Below are 19,696 nucleotides of genomic sequence, written 5' to 3'. Positions count from 1 at the left end.
TGCCATACGCTGTCTCTATAATCAAAAATACAAAAAAGTGACGAACATCGCACGAACCGAATTGGCTAAACATCATTTTAAATGCGAACATTTGTCTGCCGATGAACCTGTCGTTTCTAAATAGGCCCAAACTGCTGGCGGTTTTTCTTACTTTCGTGTACGAATTAGCATATAAGCAATACCGATTTTCTGTCTAACTTAAATATGAAATTACAATCTATATTCTTGGATGCAGTGCTTGTCGACCTTGTCACTTTTTCATTTATGTAGTAACACTGACCATGCAACTTCCTTCATTTAACTGATTTAACTGTTGAATCGGACGTCATGAAAGGCGACATTTTTATACAGTATGTTCTGAGAAGGATGGCAAAAGATGGTAACAAACGTCATTGTAGGTGCATTTCAGGGAGTCTACAGAAACTAAGTTGATTACGGAAATCAGCTATGGTGCTTCCCACACGAAATTTGTAGACTTCATGGTTGTTGTAACATAGGAGAAAAAACAAATGGTTCAAATGGTTCTGAGTACTATGGGACTCAACATCTGAGGTCATCAGTCGCCTAGAACTTAGAACTACTCAAACCTAACTAACCTAAGGACATCACACACATCCATACCTGAGGCAGGATTCGAACCTGCGACCGTAGCGGTCGCGCGATTCTACAAAGCGCCTAGAACCACTCGGTCGCAAGGGCCGGCGGACATAAAACACATCGCTGTAACTATAAGTCAGGAATTCAGTTTTCGTGATGCCTAATAATCTGTTGAACAGGAGAATATTAGGTACATATTGAAATCAGTATTATGGTTAAGCTGCACAATTCTTTCGTCTCTGGAAGTAGCAGTCAGCCAACAGTAGCTGTTAAACTGATCATAACATGAGTCACAATTTTTTTTTCGCACTCAAATTCTGACGCGCTCGTTGTAGACTCTCGTGGAAAGCCAACACGTTGCCCTGAATATTAAGAATAAAAATGGGGAAGCAAGTACACGCAAAGGATCTGTAGACTACTCACGAATTAAGATTTTCCGGCGCTGTGTGCGGCCCAACGTAGACCGCGCATTTTTAATGCTACTCTGAAGCTGACTAGTCTAATGTATGTGATGTTGACTTCATTTCGGGGGTATGATTATAATCCTAATAATGTTACCAACTGACGGTCTCACATCCGTAGGGAATTAACGTGTCTCGTCTTAATACGTGTACTCTTTTGAAATTTTTATATATCTTTTATAAACTGGTGTCTGCGATTGCTACACCTTTTCCTAAACATGGATTTCTGTAAATGTAGGGTACACTTTCAAATAAGCTATGAACACTTTGAAAAGATTTGTTACGAACAGTTGGCTCTGAGCACTATGGGACTTAACATCTATGGTCATCAGTCCCCTAGAACTTAGAACTACTTAAACCTAACTAACCTAAGGACAGCACACAACACCCAGCCACCACGAGACAGAGAAAATCCCTGACCCCGCCGGGAATCGAACCCGGGAACCCGGGCGTGGGAAGCGAGAACGCTACCGCACGACCACGAGATGCGGGCTGTTACGAACAAAAAGAGTAATTACGTTTCATTGAAATTTGACAAATAAACGGGTGATTCATTGCGAAGTATGAAACGCGTATTTTGAAGACTGGTTGCGGAAGTCCACAGACTTACCAACAAATATCCAGAGTTGTGGAATTAAAACAGCTAAAACGGTGATACGCTTTCCCTGTAACGCACTGGTACGAAAGAGGTAAATATCATTAAATTATAATTCCAGCTGAGGCATAGTGATTCCACAACACAGCTGCAGTGTTATGACACGTAAGAAAATATATTGCGTACACCATAATGAAGTTGCTAGCTGATGGAACACCGAGTTCCAGTGGCGGAAACTGCTATGTTTCAAAATCTCATCAATAAACTAGAAAAGAACGTCGAAATTCGCCACAAACTGAGGTCGCCCGTACGATTCCACATAAGTAACTGAAGCTCTTACAAATTCTAACAGACGTGCGCCTGTGAGTGTTCATTTGTGTGGGGATATAATGTAAGTGAAGCAAGGATTAGAGAACTGTAAATTCATAACATATTTCAAAGATAAATAATGTGAGTCAAAGCTGGGTGGCAGTTATTATTTTGTAATCCATTATGTATAAGAGGATTAAAAGTATTACGGTGTTGCTGTCAAAAAGCTTTTCGTAAAACCAGTCAGGTGACTGATTGACACAATCAATAAAAAGTGAGAGGGTGATAGATTGCTGAAGTTTATCATATTCTCAGTTTGAGAAAGAGCGTCCTATTTTTCTGGGCAAAAGCAGTTATTCTCTTTATGTCGGCCCTCTTACACTCTCAAATTTAACTGTTTCATTGTAGATGCTATTGTGGTTGTTTGATGTTCGTACTCGGAGCAGACACTCTGAAATGCGTTTATAAAATTCATATACACTCCTGGAAATTGAAATAAGAACACCGTGAATTCATTGTCCCAGGAAGGGGAAACTTTATTGACACATTCATGGGGTCAGATACATCACATGATCACACTGACAGAACCACAGGCACATAGACACAGGCAACAGAGCATGCACAATGTCGGCACTAGTACAGTGTATATCCACCTTTCGCAGCAATGCAGGCTGCTATTCTCCCATGGAGACGATCGTAGAGATGCTGGATGTAGTCCTGTGGAACGGCTTGCCATGCCATTTCCACCTGGCGCCTCAGTTGGACCAGCGTTAGTGCTGGACGTGCAGACCGCGTGAGACGACGCTTCATCCAGTCCCAAACATGCTCAATGGGGGACAGTTCCGGAGATCTTACTGGCCAGGGTAGTTGACTTACACCTTCTAGAGCACGTTGGGTGGCACGGGATACATGCGGACGTGCATTGTCCTGTTGGAACAGCAAGTTCCCTTGCCGGTCTAGGAATGGTAGAACGATGGGTTCGATGACGCTTTGGATGTACCGTGCACTATTCAGTGTCCCCTCGACGATCAACAGTGGTGTACGGCCAGTGTAGGAGATCGCTCCCCACACCATGATGCCGGGTGTTGGCCCTGTGTGCCTCGGTCGTATGCAGTCCTGATTGTGGCGCTCACCTGCACGGCGCCAAACACGCATACGACCATCATTGGCACCAAGGCAGAAGCGACTCTCATCGCTGAAGACGACACGTCTCCATTCGTCCCTCCATTCACGCCTGTCGCGACACCACTGGAGGCGGGCTGCACGATGTTGGGGCGTGAGCGGAAGACGGCCTAACGGTGTGCGGGACCGTAGCCCAGCTTCATGGAGACGGTTGCGAATGGTCCTCGCCGATACCCCAGGAGCAACAGTGTCCCTAATTTGCTGGGAAGTGGCGGTGCGGTCCCCTACGGCACTGCGTAGGATCCTACAGTCTTGGCGTGCATCCGTGCGTCGCTGCAGTTCGGTCCCAGGTCGACAGGCACGTGCACCTTCCGCCGACCACTGGCGACAACATCGATGTACTGTGGAGATCTCACGCCCCACGTGTTGAGCAATTCGGCGGTACGTCCACCCGGCCTCCCGCATGCCCACTATACGCCCTCGCTCAAAGTCCGTCAACTGCACATACGGTTCACGTCCACGCTGTCGCGGCATGCTACCAGTGTTAAAGACTGCGATGGAGCTCCGTATGCCACGGCAAACTGGCTGACACTGACGGCGGCGGTGCACAAATGCTGCGCAGCTAGCGCCATTCGACGGCCAACACCGCGGTTCCTGGTGTGTCCGCTGTGTCGTGCGTGTGATCATTGCTTGTACAGCCCTCTCGCAGTGTCCGGAGCAAGTATGGTGGGTCTGACACACCGGTGTCAATGTGTTCTTTTTTCCATTTCCAGGAGTGTATTATTGAAGAATGAAATGATTTAATTGTAAGATGTCTGGTTGCAATATCAGTGTAAGGGAACTAATACACTTAATCAACAGAAACAAGTAGTTTCGAACAGGCATGAAATGGCAGTAGTAGTGGGATCTCTCAACATATAATAGCACCTCGTTGGCGAAGAAGAAATTTTATTTGAAACTGTCACACGCGGTGACTTTACAGTAAGCAATTACAGTGGTCAATGAGGAAAACGCTTCGCCCTGTCACTGCTTTCAGCTCACCTATACGCACACCGTGAACCACGATTACACGCTGACTCACAATAAGCGTACCGAATCGCTCTCACTCCCAGGTGCAATAATTCTGTGCTCGACTACTTTTGCTATCCATACTGTAGTGTACCACTGTCGACATACTACTAACACCACCGGGAGAACATACCCGAGGCGAAACAGTGCAGAACTGAAAGCAAGCTTGAGCGCGAAGAGTAAAGTGGGAATTATCGTCGTTGACGGAAATTACCGTAAGTGAATGGAATAAGTTTCCAGACAAGAGACAGCTTACATACCGTCGACATCTGCACTGGGGTGTATTCCTTACAGTGCAATAAAGCTACAGTACGAAGTGAAGCAATAAATAATAAAGTTATTCTATAAGTAACTAGCCGCCGAAGATCATTTGACACTTACACCCTATAGTTTAGACGGTATACCAACGCAGGCTTGGAAAGTTCTGTCGGAGGATTTCTGGTTCACCGCGTATGTGTGACGAATTATTAGGAGGAATATACCTTAAGCGCCATTTATTCTAGACACAGTCCTGATTCTACACACCCCTCTGAATGATGCGGTATGAGTCACTGCCTGTTTATCCTTCCCGACAACTACGGCTCTCGTTCCTTTTTACATCATCTCACACTCATTTCATTTAACACGTCCAATGAGTCTGCGCCGTGTTACAATTTGTTTCTAAGTAACTGTTAGGTAACTCTTTGTGTAGCACAACCACATAGCATTTGGCCTTTATCTAAGTCACATTTTCCCGAGGAGAAAACAATCCCGGTAGACAGCAATGTAACACCATGTAGACCCTTACCAACGTACATTGGGCAGGCAAGAGGTTATCAATATTATACCAAACGCGGTTAAGTTAAATGTTAGATCGCAGCGCTGCAGAAGTCATCAAAACAAACCACGGTGTACAGTAGGCAACGAGGATATCCTTAAAATTCCTTACGATGTGAGTAGTTACAACCACATACAAAACTGATTTTTGTGGATGACTATGGGCTCTATCCACCACACCCTTCATCTTGTGTTGAATTCTTTACCGTGTGCTGAATAGTTCACGACAGTCCAACGGCACTCAATTGGCAACACAGTAGAGCTATCAAGATCAACTAAGTATTGAAAGTTTCACATACTCTCAAATTTTTCACTCTCCAGGTAGGCTCCACCACTGGGACTGCGGAAGTAACTTCTGTTCCACTACGAGAGAGCTACTCTTACTTCAGAACTACGTTGAACTGTGAGGGTACTCCTGATGTGTGTCTGTGGTCTACATTAGGCACCTAGAGATTTTCACCCAAACTAAGTGCTGCATAAATCATGGAGGAACGAACACTTAATACTGACACCCGATAGTACGTACAGGATCTTGTGTACACATTTTTTGGTATTATGTGGTCGTTCGCTGTTTGGTGTTTGTAAGTACAGCATTTTTTCTTGCAATTAAATGAATCTGTATTCTCATTTGTGGCATTAGGGGCACAACAGGCCTACACAACTTTCAACCATGTCCTCTTTGATGATAGTTACGGTACATTACAAAATGTGCTCATGATTGTTGTGTGAGGTAGTTGTTACACATCGCTTTCGTTTATGTAAGTTATAGTGCAGCAATTCAGATAAAAGTTCTTACTACAAAGAGAATAAGGTGAGCTTTAAGGTACTGTTAAGTTCTCTCGTCAGACGGGCACGGCTATAAACATTCTCTCACTGTCATTTAGAAACGATGACTGTCACTTTGTAGGAAATGAGACAGTGATGCATTTTTTATCTGTACAAAACACTATAGCGAAGTGCGCTAAACAGCTTGGTTGGATCTTAGACACCTATCGTAAAAGCCTTCCGAAATGTCTCTATCGCAGAGACTTAATATTTGATGGCTAACCCTGTGAACAGTGCGAGATGTAAGTTTTAGCTGAGCTGTAACTATGTCATAATCCAGTTATGAGGCTGAAGCGAATTCTCATTAACATAAGACAAACTACGTTAATAGCTACTGCTTGACTTTCTCGAGACTGTATGGCAATCACCGTAAGTCAGTTCTCAATGAGGTGATACTTAAATGGGAATATTCATCTACACATTGCTTTTGATGCAGTTGACATGTTACTAGTAATTTCGCCCACTATTATACTATTTCAGCACTCCCTTTCTCTAAAATTAACATTTTTTTTAAGAGCCGATTCTAGACTAACTAACAGGGTTTATGTTCGTCATTCTGTAAAACCACTAATTCCACCTGTCCATCATTATAACTGTATTTCTGCGTTTCATTCAAACCCCAGCTTCCACGTAATGATGATCATGTTACATTTCTGTACGAATGTCTCAAAGGACGTTACCATACATTCAGGATTTTCTAGAGGAACGTAGATATTTCAATTGGCGATTCTACAGAAAATGCATAATTACATATAGCTGAAGAATCATTTGAACATTTGTTAAGGTGTTTGTGGTTACAGGTACAAATGTCATGGACCACCATATATCAGATAGCATTAAAATATTTAGAAATTTCATTATTTTCTAAACTTTTAAGGTCACGGAATTATGTAGAATAATGCACGAACAAATAATAAAATGTAAGTATTGTCAAGATAAATTCCAGTTCCACAAGTATATCCTAAATTAAAATTATATTTATCACAGATTATGTGCAGAAGCATTTTGTTCCATACACACGTGCAAGAACTTTGATTTGGGGCATTTTAAGGATCGTTTTACTACTTTCATAACTTCGTACATGAAGTGACGTAGTTTCATATGCGATTTCTTCCTTGTCAGCGAGGTGCTATTACGTAGGAGGAGACGCTACGACTGCTGTGTTTCAAGCCTAGTAAAAACTAATTGCTACCATCGGTTAAGAATATTAGTATTTCTGCACTAACATTGCAGCCATTCACCTTACAATTAGATCATTTTACTGTGTAAGAATGTATGTCAAGGCCAAGTGCAATAATATTGTGGGTGAATAGTAATGATGAAGACTTCACCGATATGCACTGCATGTATTGTTTTAGAGAAAGCAGTCGGAGAGCAACGCAATGACGCCTATGCGGAACTGTTCCAGCATTGACGACAACCACATCTCCATCCTTTTGTTTCTGTACATAGGCTTCCACCGGAAAATGGATTTGTAAATCTCAAGAATGATTTCCTGCTCCGGCGCGAAATTGTGATTAAAGTGAAATGGGGTGAAGTGTTGGGAGATGGAGAGAAAGTGGAACTGGTTGATAGTTGCGACGCAGCAGACAAGGTTTCTCGAAGCTGAATTAAACGAAAGCATGGTGGGACTAGAGTTCACGGAAATTATAGGGCAGGTGTAGGTGTTGCGGGATTTTAGTAGAGTCTGTAACTTGGTACCATATCGGAATAGAAGACAGTGTAAAAAAATATCTTTCATGACGACAAATAGTAGTAGAAATTCCTGAACATAAGGGGTCACAGAATGCATCACGCTGTTACAAACTGGAACGTCCATTCTCAGTCACTACCAGATGTTAGGAGTGTAAACTCTGCCGGTATAGGTGGTGACCACAGCCTACTCATGCATGCATGCAGGAAGGAATGAGAATGCGAAGGAATCTATGTTAAAGAAAGAAAGATTTAATATAGTCAGTATGAAATCAATCTAAAAACTTTTTATCAGAAACTATTAGCAGAGAAAATAAGAGAATGCCATTAATGCAGAGGGTAAAGTAGGACTGGGAGAAAATCAGACTGTATTAAAGCAAAAGCTTAAGAAGCATTAGGTACCAGAGTTGTAAAGCATGAGGGAAAAACACAAATGGTTTCGCAAAGAGATTAAGAAATGTGTAAGAAACAGTTGTTCCTATACACCGCTCAGAACACAAGAGCCTTATGAAGATTACTAAAAACTAATGAAGCAAATCTCTACTGAATCACTTCAAGAAGGAACACTTGATAATATTTTCTAGGGATTTAGAAACAAATTAGATACGGTGACAGGGGAAAGAATTAATTGAAATTTTCGAAGTGAACGTCCGATTTAAGGCGTCATGCATTAGTATCCAACAGAGCTGTTAAAGGTAAAAGAAATGTACAACTTAGATATCCGAAATCAGTATACAAATAAAGAATATTGTAGCTTGAGCAGTTCATACTTTTATTAGGTTTACCTACTGTGGGTTTCATTTGGTTGATTACTATGTGAAGAGTCCAGTATGTTTTTCACTTTGTGTTAATCATATTTTAGTATTCAGGTTTGCAAGGTAGATCTCTTGGGAAAAAATACTTGAATTAATGTGCCTATTGGTATGTCTTTTTGCCACATTACACCTGGTGCGGTAGTTATCAAGATGCAACTGGAAGTCTATTTGGGATGAACAAATGTAGTCAGTAAGACTGTCGTTATTATATTGTTGAAGGATCACAGGAATTGGTTTATAGGATAAAAACGACTGCTGATGGCATGGAAACCGGGAAGTATATTCGTTGTTAGTGACTAAAATCCAAAGGGGGTGTTGTTCGTTTCTACATAGAACAAACGGTTAGAAATGATGCAGATAAGCAATTGATTGGAACCCTGACGTGCCTGGTACGGACGTTGGCTTATCCGATATTTAGATAAAGACTGAGGGTTGATGCTTTTTATATGCTTGGTACAGAAAGTGAGCGACATAAAGGATTCGATAGTCTGCAGGAAAGTAGGACAGAATCCACACTAACCAGAACACAGTCGTACTGTTTAAGATGTTTCTGCGTGCATCTGAATTCAAGACTTTGCTGAATACTAAGTTTCTGAATTTAAGAATTTGCTGAATACTAAGTTTCTGAATTCAAGAATTTGCTGAATACTAAGTTTCTGAATTCTAGAATTTGCTGAATACTAAGTTTCTGAATTCTAGACTTTGCTGAAAACTAAGTTTCTGAATTGAAGACCTTGTTGAATACTAAGTTTCTGAATTCAAGACCTTGCTGAATACTAAGTTTCTCGATTCGGAAGAAAGTTTTCTATAGAAGGTAGTTAGGTTTTGGGAAGAGAAGAATTTTCTATGATTTCCGTATCTCAGGATAATAACCAGTATCTGACGTTGTTATACATGTTTTCAAGTATTTTTAGAAACAAAACAGGACGCTGTTAGGTGATAGTACTTCATGGAGTCACGATAACGGGCTGTGTTGTATTACGTTGCAATAGTGACTGTGAGTGATGCGTTAAAACGGATTTGTTAGGAGTGTAATAATTATTAAACAAATTGAGTGAGAGCAAAGAAAAAAATTGGAACATTTGCGATCATATGATGCTTCGGGGTCAATGTTGGGGATTAAGATGTTTCAGAATCAGGAGGCGAAGAAATTGGCTTTAGGTTTTCTGGATTAGGTTGATTTGAAGTACTAAATGGTTTGTAAGTTAGAGGAAGCTATAAAAAGTATTTTGTTAACAGATTTAGAATACAAAATCCGGTATAGTGGCTTACCGTGTACGTTATTACTTCCGTCTTTCAGGAACATACAGAACCCGTATGCTTGCGGATAAGCAATTTAAATAGCAGAATTTAATTATTTCATTGATATTTTATCATAAAGAACGGAATTGCAATGAAATACTTAAATTAATTTGGTGGACTGTGCTTAAAAACAAATTATTGACAGAAGTGAAAGGTTAATGTCAGACTGCCCCTCAAATTATGGCATGAAGTCTTATTTGAAATACACGACATTGCTCACTTGGTGCTGAATTTGAAGTGTTTGATGAGGATGATGATGATAATGATGATGATGATGAGGAGGATAATGATGATAATTGGTTTGTGGGGGCGCTCAACTGCGCGGTCTGCAGCGCCCGTACAAAGTCCCAATTTTTTTCACAGTAAACTGTCACGAATGATGAGGATTATGAAATGATGAGGACAACACAAACACTCAGTCCCCAGGTAGAGAAAACCCTAACCCGTCTGGGAATCTAACCCGGGACACCGTGATCGAGAGGTAGCAACACTAGCCACTAGACAAAGTTATGCGGTTGTGAATTTGAAGTGAAACCATTTCTTCGCCTATAATATGGACTTCCATAGGTTACTTAACACACTAAAGTCCAACCTAACATCATCCTTTCTAAGACGTTTTCCATGATTTGTGCTGAGATTTGTTTGACAGAGAACAAGGAAATTATTTACGGTTGTTTAAAATCGAAATGTAGCATACTGGCTACAGTATTGTTGAGTTGTAGAATTTTGGAACACGTATTGTGTTCGAGTATAATGACTTTTCTGGAGACTAGAAATCTACTCTGTAGGAATCAGCATGGGTTTCGAAAAAGACGGTCATGTGAAACCCAGCTCGCGCTATTCGTCCACGAGACTCAGAGGGCCATAGACACGGGTTCACAGGTAGATGCCGTGTTTCTTGACTTCCGCAACGCCTTCGATACAGTTCCCCACAGTCGTTTAATGAACAAAGTAAGAGCATATGGACTATCAGACCAATTGTGTGATTGGATTGAGGAGTTCCTAGATAACAGGACGCAACATGTCATTCTCAATGAAGAGAAGTCTTCCGAAGTAAGAGTGATTTCAGGTGTGCCGCAGGTGAGTGTCATAGGACCGTTGCTATTCACAATATACATAAATGACCTGTTGGATGACATCGGAAGTTCACTGAGGCTTTTTGCAGATGATGCTGTGGTGTGTCGAGAGGTTGTAACAATGGAAAATTGTACTGAAATTCAGGAGGATCTGCTGCGAATTGACGCATGGTGCAGGGAATGGCAATTGAATCTCAATGTAGACAAGTGTAATGTGCTGCGAATACACAGAAAGATAGATCCTTTATCATTTAGCTACAAAATAGCAGGTCAGCAACTGGAAATAATGTTGATCGTCGGTAAAGCAGATGCCAGACTGAGATTCATTGGAAGAATCCTAAGGAAATGCAATCCGAAAACAATGGAAGTAGGTTACAGTACGCTTGTTCGCCCACTGCTTGAATACAGCTCAGCAGTGTGGGATCCGTACCAGATAGGGTTGATAGAAGATATAGAGAAGATCCAACGGAGAGCAGCGCGCTTCGTTACAGGATCATTTAGTAATCGCGAAAGCGTTACGGAGATGATAGATAAACTCCAATGGAAGACTCTGCAGGAGAGACGCTCACTAGCTCGGTACGGGTTTTTGTCAAAGTTTCGAGAACATACCTTCACCGAAGAGTCAAGCAGTATATTGCTCCCTCCTACGTATATCTCGCGAAGAGACCATGAGGATAAAATCAGAGAGATTAGAGCCCACACAGAGGCATACCGACAATCCTTCTTTCCACGAACAATACGAGACTGTAATAGAAGGGAGAACCGATAGAGGTACTCAAGGTACCCTCCGCCACACACCATCAGGTGGCTTGCGGAGTATGGATGTAGATGTAGATGTAGATGTAGATTAATAAATAGCAAAATTTTTCGAAGTGTAGTTTTTCGAAGAATACTTACTCTACATTTTGATCAGAGAATTCTATTTATTGAAATAAATACTGAAGGATACAATGTAAAAGTAATACTACATGTTTCAATCTGTCATTCATTGTGAAGGAAGTACAAATAAACGTTTATGGGTAAATCGCCCTTTAATCGGTTTTCTAGATTAAAGTCGTTAAAAACTAGTCAGTCACCTGTTAATACTGGTACATCGGTTTCTTCGACGGTCAGTAGTCATGACCAAACGAACCATGAATTTGTCTACTGTACTTCAATGTTAGAAAAGTACTTACACACAACGTCTCCTGTTAGATGCTGTCTTAATTCCAGCCTCCGTCTTCCTCCATTACCTTTGCCATATGCTGGTCCTTCTCTTTCCATGGAAGTTATGTCCTGGTGTCTTAAGGCATGTCCTACCCCTTCTAGTTTATTCTTGCATATATCAGTGATTCTGCTTACAATGTCAGTTGTTATCAGCGCACTAGATTTTCACCTTCCTTCTGTAACATCATTTCGTGTAAATTGATTCTCGTCTTTCCAATTTCTCTACCGCCCATCATTCACCTCTACACAGTGGCACGATACAGACGAACATTCATAGAAATTTCTTTCTCGAGTTAGGGACTTTGTTTGTACAAGAAACTATACTCCATCTTTGTCTGCATAGTTGACTTTTTACGTCGGCTACGGATTTCCTTTAAAGGCAACACGTTGTCTACTTCATCGCATCCAGTTCTGATGTAAGGTTTGTTGACCACCTCACATTGGGTGCTATTGATAGCTTGGACTTCAGTGCTTGTTCTGAAATGTTTTAGATTTACTGAAGACTAGTGGCGAATCAGTAAAGCAATTCTGATTTACAACCTGTTTAATACGAGCTCTTCATTGTCCTTCCATTCTTAATGTTTCTTTCCTTTATTGCTTATATACGATATTATGTCTTTTTCTCCTGCGTATATCTATAATAGCCGGCATCATATTACATTGTTAAACGCTGTTTATCGGCCGAAAAGTCTCATAAATAATAATTCCTTTTTATATTTTACTTTTATAACCAAACATACCATCAGAATTGTCTCTGTGGTGGATTTACACCAACTGAGGCCACAATGGTTCAAAATTTTTATTTCCTCTCTTCTGCATGTTACTACAGTCAGCAGTTCTAGTGCATTAGCTACCAAACATATAATGACGACTCTCGCATACATCCGCTCTTGCTAACGTAAAAAATACACTCCTGGAAATTGAAATAAGAACACCGTGAATTCATTGTCCCAGGAAGGGGAAACTTTATTGACACATTCCTGGGGTCAGATACATCACATGATCACACTGACAGAACCACAGGCACATAGACACAGGCAACAGAGCATGCACAATGTCGGCACTAGTACAGTGTATATCCACCTTTCGCAGCAATGAAGGCTGCTATTCTCCCATGGAGACGATCGTAGAGATGCTGGATGTAGTCCTGTGGAACGGCTTGCCATGCCATTTCCACCTGGCGCCTCAGTTGGACCAGCGTTCGTGCTGGACGTGCAGACCGCGTGAGACGACGCTTCATACAGTCCCAAACATGCTCAATGGGGGACAGATCCGGAGATCTTGCTGGCCAGGGTAGTTGACTTACACCTTCTAGAGCACGTTGGGTGGCACGGGATACATGCGGACGTGCATTGTCCTGTTGGAACAGCAGGTTCCCTTGCCGGTCTAGGAATGGTAGAACGATGGGTTCGATGACGGTTTGGATGTACCGTGCACTATTCAGTGTCCCCTCGACGATCACCAGTGGTGTACGGCCAGTGTAGGAGATCGCTCCCCTCACCATGATGCCGAGTGTTGGCCCTGTGCGCCTCGGTCGTATGCAGTCCTGATTGTGGCGCTCACCTGCACGGCGCCAAACACGCATACGACCATCATTGGCACCAAGGCAGAAGCGACTCTCATCGCTGAAGACGACACGTCTCCATTCGTCCCTCCATTCACGCCTGTCGTGACACCACTGGAGGCGGGCTGCACGATGTTGGGGCGTGAGCGGAAGACGGCCTAACGGTGTGCGGGACCGTAGCCCAGCTTCATGGAGACGGTTGCGAATGGTCCTCGCCGATACCCCAGGAGCAACAGTGTCCCTAATTTGCTGGGAAGTGGCGGTGCGGTCCCCTACGGCACTGCGTAGGATCCTACGGTCTTGGCGTGCATCCGTGCGTCGCTGCGGTCCGGTCCCAGGTCGACGGGCACGTGCACCTTCCGCCGACCACTGGCGACAACATCGATGTACTGTGGAGGCCTCACGCCCCACGTGTTGAGCAATTCGGCGGTACGTCCACCCGGCCTCCCGCATGCCCACTATACGCCCTCGCTCAAAGTCCGTCAACTGCACATACGGTTCACGTCCACGCTGTCGCGGCATGCTACCAGTGTTAAAGACTGCGATGGAGCTCCGTATGCCACGGCAAACTGTCTGACACTGACGGCGGCGGTGCACAAATGCTGCGCAGCTAGCGCCATTCGACGGCTAACACCGCGGTTCCTGGTGCGTCCGCTGTGCCGTGCGTGTGATCATTGCTTGTACAGCCCTCTCGCAGTGTCCGGAGCAAGTATGGTGGGTCTGACACACCGGTGTCAATGTGTTCTTTTTTCCATTTCCAGGAGTGTAGTATCTATGACAGTCTTCTGAATGTAAAATTATTCCTCTCGAATTCATAAATTTAATACACTGATGAAACAGTTGTTAGCTTACTGTTTCCCTAATGATTACATAACTACCGAAGGAATGTTGTCTATTCCTTCTGCCGTAACCGGTCTTCCTTTGCTCTCTTAGACTCTAATAGTCGACCATCGACTTCCTATTAATCTATATCCCCTATTTGTTCTATCACTTTAGCATATGCTACTTCATCTTCCACCAATAGGCTCTCTTCTACACTCAACGTTCTTCTGACCTCAGTGTTGACGTCGTTGCTTTAAGTTTCTACGAAAGGTAAATTGTCTTACCTTCATGTCCGCCTCCGTAGCTTAGCGGTAGCGTTACCGCCTACCACGCAGGGGCATGGATTCGATTCCTGGCAGGGGACTGGGTGTTGTGTGTCCTCCGTCATTGACTGGCAACTCGTCTATGTGGGGTCACCTAAAAAGGACTTGCAATACGGCGGCCGAACTCACCCGAAAAAGGCCTCCTGGCCAACAATGCCATACGATCATTTCCATTTCTATTTTGTCTTATCTTCATTATCAATATTAGCTTCGTGCGACTAATATCTTTCTGATAGGTTTAAAATTTTCCTGCTGCCCTCACGTTTTAGTTTTCTCTAATTTATTACTGATTTAATTCACACGCAACTTATTCTGTGGTATGCCTTTCGCTTCAGTAACATTTTTGTACTATTACTTGCGATGAGCAACTAAATTTTTTTCCTGTTAGCCGCAGTTCCTCCGCAGCTATCAAACCAATATTTGTCAGTAACACTTCTGTGAATAACTTTTGAAGGATATTCATTCTACATCTAGTGAAATACCTCCTGTGGTATTTATAGTAGAAGCGTCTCGAGCGGAACATCTGCTATACTTTTATTCTACTTCTGTTCTTGATGAATGAACGGAACTAACCCCCTTCATAAGACTCCTGTTTCTATTTCGCGCACCGAGTGTGGTGGCGCAGTGGTCAGCACACCGGACTCGCACTCGGGAGGACGACGGTTCAAGCTCGCGTCCTTCCATCCTCATTTAGGTTTCCCGTGAGTTCCTAAATCGCTTGAGGCAAATGCCGGGATAGTTCCTTTGACAGGGAATGACCGACCTCCTTCCCTATCCTTCCCTGATCCAACGAGACCGATGAGCTTGCTCTTTGGTCTCTTCCCCCAAATCAATACAATCCCATCTATTGCTCGTTTGTCTGCCGCGCTCGTTCGTCAAATCAACGCTATTACATGCACTGACGGAGAGTGAAACTGTAACACTATGAACAGCAGAAAGCCGACGTATTTGCTGGCGGTTCGGTGTCTCTAACGTTACCGGAGATTTTCAGGTATAAATCGCACCAGGTCATGGCCGGAACGTCATACCGTCAGATCGCAGACAGTGGTAATAACAGCGCAGTGACTGCACGACGAGTGACGGCGAAATCGACACACGATAAGAGTGTCTTAAAAGCAATAGCCACGGGTCCTCCAGGTTTACAGGGTGTCTCAAACGTTTTGAGTCAAACTTAAACTGGTGATAGTGCATCCACAACCTATTATAATGGGATTGGAAGCCAGTGGTGGGAAATGTATATTCATTGTTACGGACATACACAGGGTACACTGCATTACAACAAAGCAGCTCATAGTAATTGTTCAAAGCTTGAACCGCCAGTCCTGGTCTATTGCAACAGTTATTGGCGATTGTTACCTTCGTTGTCTGCAAAAGGATATTGTTTCAACCCAACAGTTCACCAGCTCACTTAGATATTAATGGCCGCGAAAATATGGAAAACACGCACCCTTATCGATGGATTGAAAAGTGAGATCCTGTCCCATGGACAGCGCAATCGCTGGATCTGATCCTCTGCGGTTACGTCAACACGTTGCTGTGTGAAACCCCGTAGAAACGGATGAACACCTGCTTGCTAGTGTCCAAGGTGCCTGTTTCCTGGTATGAGACACACAGGGAACTTTCAGAGAATGCCACAGAACTTCATACGCAATTGCCACGTATGAATTTACGCTGGCGGTCGTCACTTTTAACAATTACTATGGGCTACGTTCTGTTACACGGTAACGCTGCGTATGTGCACAACTGAATAAATATGCATTACCGACCGTTGATCCCTATATCTCAACATAACCGAGCCAGGTGGCGCAGTGGTTAGCACACTGTACTCGCATTCGGGAGGACGACTATTCAAACCAGCGTCCGGCCATCTTGATTAAAGTTCTGCGTGATATCCCTAAATCGCTTCAAATTCCGGAATTGTCCCTTTGAAAGGGCACGACCGACTTCTTTCCGCAACTTTCCCAGAACCGATGGGACCGATAACCTCGCTGTTAGGTCCCCTTACCCCGAATCAACCAACCAACCAACCAACCGTCTCACTATAATCCCTTGTGGAACAACTATCACTTATTTGGCTCAAAACGTTTTTGATCCTCTGCATACCATAAGAAAATCGTAGGGACATGTTGTTGGTTCTAACAGATCACAGTAGTTAAAATCCAGATAGAGATTTCAGGAAAAGCATCACTACGAGCAATGGGTAATACATTGCTATAAGATGGGTGGATATCTCTGGTTGCTAAGCATCATTCACGGCAAAAACCACACCACAGGCAAAAGAGACTTACATGCTTTAGACAGAGTCAACTGGAACATTGAGTGACATTCTTTGAAGTCCAGCGACAAGTATCGCTTTTATCTCTGGCAGATCTTTTGTAAGATGTTCCTAGAAGACCTGTTGAAAAGTCACAAAAAGAAGCGTTTCTCAAGCGGGGATTTCGAGACCCATACAGTTTCTTTCTCTTCAATCATGTCGTGGGAAGACTTTTCGGTTGAAACTAGGGTTAAATAGGCAGTTGTTCAAGGGAGACAGCATTCTCTCCCTAAGAGACAGGCATATGAAGTGCTTTTGTAATGCGCAGGATGACCACAGTAGCAAATGACGCATGAGAACGGGAGGATCCAAGATCAAATTCTGAAGCTAATTACTCCCTAAAGTTCATACCACAAGTGCAATTAGGAATGTAAGGATCCTGCACTGGCTCGCTAACTCCCCGCTATGTCACCTACAGAATCAGGTCTGCCTGGTAACTGAAAGGCAAATTCTTTCACAACAGCCACAGCCATCAACTTTCACGAACCGACAGACCATGCGTTTCACTAGTATCTATATATCTTCATGACTACAATTCACAACTCAGTTACTAGCAAAGGGTTCATTGAACAACCATTGAAGTATTTCACTACCATTCCACTGTCATACAGCCTGGGAAAAACGAACACTTCAGCCCGTGCAGAATCTGATGTATCGTATTACGATTATTATTTCTACCTAAATAGGATGGTTATAACATGTTTTCACGTTCGGAGGAGAAGGTGATTGCAATTTCGAGAAAAGATCTCACTGCAGCTAAAAACACCTTTTGTTTAACGCGTTCCATCCTTACTCAATTATCATGTACGTCATTCTTTCTCCTGTAGTCTGAAATAAAACAAAGCGAGCTGCCCTCCTTTGAACTTCTTTGATATCCTCCGTTTCGAATCTAGTACGACAGTTCCCATATCACACAGCAGTACTCCAGCAGAAGGTATAGTGTAGGCAGTCTCTTTAGTAAACGTGTTAGATGTTCGCCCGCATCTCGTGGTCGTGCGGTAGCGTTCTCGCTTCCCACGCCCAGGTTCCCGGGTTCGATTCCCGGCGGGGTCAGGGATTTTCTCTGCCTCGTGATGGCTGGGTGTTGTGTGCTGTCCTTAGGTTAGTTAGGTTTAAGTAGTTCTAAGTTCTAGGGGACTGATGACCATAGATGTTAAGTCCCATAGTGCTCAGAGCCATTTGAACCATTTGTTACATGTTCTGCCAGAAAGACTTTCTCCGCAGTGTTATCTTTGCAATAGTAAAATTTAAGCTGTTCGTAGTCGTAATCGCTAGGTATTTTATTTAACTGATAGCCTTTAGATCTGTGAGGTTTATCGCGTAACCAAAATTTAACGGCTGTAAGATTTTAGTGTTAATGTTGATACTTTACTCTTTTCATTATTTAAAGTCAGTTGCCACTTACTGTGCCATAGAGATGTCTTGTCTTAATCATTTTGCTATTGGTGTACTCAAAAATTTATTAGACGGTAAATGGCATCTGCAAGCGATCGAAGACGGGTGTTCAGACTGACTGCCAAATCGTTTATATGGACTCGGAACAGCGTTGGGTACATAACACTTCCTTGGGGAATGACGGATATGACCTCTGTTTTAGTGGATAACTTTCTGGCAGTAACTACAAAGTGTGACACTTCTGACAGAAATCACGAATCCAGTTGTACAACGCAGACTAGTCTCTACAGATATGCAACTTCCCTGAAAGCTACTTGTGAGGAAAGGTATCCCAGCCTGCAGTAAATCTAGATATATTGGAATCAATGAGGTATCCTGTCAATTTTTGGTCATCAGTCTACTGACTGGTTTGATGCGGTCCGCCACGAATTCCTTTCCTGTGCTAACCTCTTCATCTCAGAGTAGCACTTGCAACCTACGTCCTCAATTATTTGCTTGACGTATTCCAATCTCTGTCTTCCTCTACAGTTTTTGCCCTCTACAGCTCCCTCTAGTACCATGGAAGTCATTCCCTCATGTCTTAGCAGATGTCCTATCATCCTGTCCCGTCTCCTTATCAGTGTTTTCCACATATTCCTTTCCTCTCCGATTCTGCGTAGAACCTCCTCATTCCTTACCTTATAAGTCCACCTAATTTTTAACATTCGTCTATAGCACCACACCTCAAATGCTACAATTCTCTTCTGTTCCGGTTTTCCCACAGTCCATGTTTCACTAACATACAATGCTGTACTCCAGACGTACATCCTCAGAAATTTCTTCCTCAAATTAAGGCCGGTATTTGATATTAGTAGACTTCTCTCGGCCAGAAATGCCTTTTTTGCCATAGCGAGTCTGCTTTTGATGTCCTCCTTGCTCCGTCTGTCATTGGTTATTTTACTGCCTAGGTATCAGAATTCCTTAACTTCATTGACTTCGTGACCATCAATCCTGATGTTAAGTTTCTCGCTGTTCTCATTTCTACTACTTCTCATTACCTTCGTCTTTCTCCGATTTACTCTCAAACCATACTGTGTACTCATTAGACTGTTCATTCCGTTCAGCAGATCATTTAATTCTTCTTCACTTTCACTCAGGATAGCAATGTCATCAGCGAATCGTATCATTGATATCCTTTCACCTTGTATTTTAATTCCACGCCTGAACCTTTCTATTATTTCCATCATTGCTTCCTCGATGTACAGATTGAAGAGCAGGGGCGAAAGGCTACAGTCTTGTCTTACACCCTTCTTAATACGAGCACTTCGTTCCCGATAGTCCACTCTTATTATTCCCTCTTGGTTGTTGTACATATTGTGTATGACCCGCCTCTCCCTATAGCTTACCCCTACATT

Source organism: Schistocerca cancellata, chromosome 3 (genome assembly GCF_023864275.1).
Source record: "Schistocerca cancellata isolate TAMUIC-IGC-003103 chromosome 3, iqSchCanc2.1, whole genome shotgun sequence".
In the NCBI taxonomy this organism is placed as follows: Eukaryota; Metazoa; Arthropoda; class Insecta; order Orthoptera; family Acrididae; genus Schistocerca; species Schistocerca cancellata.
Note: the sequence above shows the minus strand (reverse complement) of the source record.